The sequence below is a fragment of the Lepus europaeus genome, chromosome 9 (assembly GCF_033115175.1).
Source record: "Lepus europaeus isolate LE1 chromosome 9, mLepTim1.pri, whole genome shotgun sequence".
Lineage (NCBI taxonomy): Eukaryota > Metazoa > Chordata > Mammalia > Lagomorpha > Leporidae > Lepus > Lepus europaeus.
In genome coordinates this window covers 2246509-2249241 of record NC_084835.1, presented here as the reverse complement: position 1 = coordinate 2249241, position 2733 = coordinate 2246509, and positions in this window count along the sequence as shown.

Below are 2733 nucleotides of genomic sequence, written 5' to 3'. Positions count from 1 at the left end.
CGAGCGCACTTCCGGGCGGAGACGCGCTGACGTAACGCACGCGCGCCGGCCGCAGCCAATGGGAAGGGGCCTGGAGGGGTGAAAGGTCGTAGGCGGGGCCGGGGGCTTGTCCCCGCCCCCGACGCACGCCGGCCGCGAAGGGAAGGGGCGGGAGGCCGTGGGCGGGGCCGGGGCTGACCGCGCCCCCGAGCCTGGCGCGCACGCGCCGCACGTCGCCGCCCGGAGCAGGTGCACCTCCTGCCCCAAGGATCGTGGCCCCGCGTCCTGGGTGTCGGCGGCCGCCTGCTCGACCCCGATACCGCCCTCACCTTCGTGCCCGCGCGGAGCCAGGCCCACGGCAGCTCAGAACCGCAGGCGGCGCCCAGGCCCGGCCGCGTGCTCCCGGCACACCTCCGGGACAAGCCCCCGGCACGGTCCGGCGCGGTCGGGTTTCCCGCCGCGGCGGCCCCGTCCGGATGCCCCGCAGGGGGAACGCGGAGCCCTGGGTTGGAGTCGGTCCTGGAAGCCCGCGCGTGGCGGTGGGGTCGGCACGGCCGCCGACCCCGCACCCCGGGGCCGCGCGGCCTTGGAAGGCAAGCCCCGACCTTGGGCCGCGGGGCCCCGGGGTGTGGGACCCCGGTCTGCTGGGCGCCCCGAGTGCAGAAGCGCGGGGGCGGCCTCCCGGCGGAGGTCGGGGACGGCGGGGCCGGCCGGGCGCCCCGCTGCGGGCAGCGCTTCGGTCCGCAGCCCCTGGGACCGGGAGCCACGCAAGTACAAACTTGGGGTCGTGCGCGGTTTACGCGTCTCCGTGAGCTTTTTGAAGACCCCGCCTATGTGTATGTGGCTCTACAGTTTGTTTTGCACCAGAATAAACGGTTCGCTTCTCCGTGAGCGGTCGAGCAGCCTCACGTGGTTCACACACGTGCGTGCATGGAGGATTTCTAATAACTGAAAACGGGTTGGCCGGAAGCTACCACTGCGAGGGCGCCAGCCGAGAGCCCCAGGTGCTGTGAGCAGTGTTGCCCCACGGGCAGGGTAACGACGTGGAAGATCCCACTAGACTTCACAAACACGACATCATTTTGAAACAGCAACAGCCTGGTTAGTAAATGGGGTGGTTTTTGTTCAGCAAACTTCCCACAAAGACCATTCAGGGCCCAGACGTCTCAGTGACCAATGGCACCAAACCTGCTCACCCAACAGAGCCTGTGAGGGGAGACCGGCGTGAAACAGATTACCCAGAGTTAACAGCCACTGAGGTCCCACAGGAACACAGAAACAAATTCATAAAACATGAATGCGCCGAACCCCACAGTGTATGCAGACAACCCATCAGGATCAGTTAGGATTCGCCCCAGATTCCAGGATCCAAGGTGGATTTAAGGCTCCAAAACCCATCAGTGTAAACCACAGGATTATCAGACGGAAAAAGAAATTCTAAACACTCATCACCCAACAGATGCCGAGAGCACCCACGGCCCCAGCCGCTCCACTTCCGGTCCAGCTCCCTGCTGCGGGGGAAGGCCCAAACACCTGGGCCTGCCATGCACCCGGGAGACCAGGCTGGAGCTTCCTCCTGCACCAGGCTCGGCGGTTACAGCCTCTGGGGAGTGAACCAGCAGATGGAAGACCTCTCTGTGTCTTACCCTCTCTATCTAACTCTTCCTTTTAAATAAATAAATAAATCTTTTAAAAAAAAATCTCAACACCCATTCAACATGAATATCATTTAAAAATTAGTAGGAGATGTGTCACTATAGTCAGGGGGACCCGGGAAAACCTGCAGGTGACCTCAGACTTCACAGGAAAGCACTAAGCACTTCCCCCTGAATACCAGAACCGGGCGAGGATGAGCAGTCTCACCCCCTGTTTTCAACATTTACATATTTTTTCTTTTTTTTTTTGACAGGCAGAGTGGACAGTGAGAGAGAGACATAGAGAAAGGTCTTCCTTTACCGTTGGTTCACCCCCAAATGGCCGCTGCAGCTGGCGCACTGCGCTGATCCGAAGCCAGGAGCCAGGTGCTTTTCCTGGTCTCCCATGCGGGTGCAGGGCCCAAGGACCTGGGCCATCCTCCACTGCACTCCCAGGCCACAGCAGAGAGCTGGACTGGAAGAGGAGCAACCGGGACAGAATCCAGTGCCCCAACCAGGACTAGAACCCGGGGTGCCGGTGCCACAGGCGGAGGATTAGCCTAGTGAGCTGCGGCGCCAGCATTTTCTTTCTTTTTTTATAGAGACTACTAGAGCTCCGATCTACTGGTTTACTGCACATATACCTGAAACGGCCAGGGCTGGGCCGGGCTGAAGCCAGGAGCCTGGAACTCCATCCAGATCTCCCCTGTCGTGGCAGGGGCCCAGCGACTTGAGCCATCAGCTGCCACCTCCCGGGAAAGTGGACTCAGGAGTGGAGCCAGCACTCGAACCCCAGCACTGTCCCATGGGACGCAGGCTTCTCGGCTGGCGTCCGAGCTGCTGGGCCAGTGCCCACAGCTCTTTGCTACAGTTCACATGGTCTACGTGGAAATCACGGGACTCAAGCGTGCTCCTGCTGCTGACGTGTTAAAACCCACGCTACCTTTTATACAGAGCATAAGCATGTGCCCGCGCATCACGTATGGACGGAGGAGGAGAGAAGCCATATGGCTGACAACCAAGCACAGGTCAACACCATCCATCTCTAAGGAAATGCAAATTCATACCACAGTGAGATGCCGTAACACAAGGAGACCTAAGTCCGTAGACCTGGCAGTAA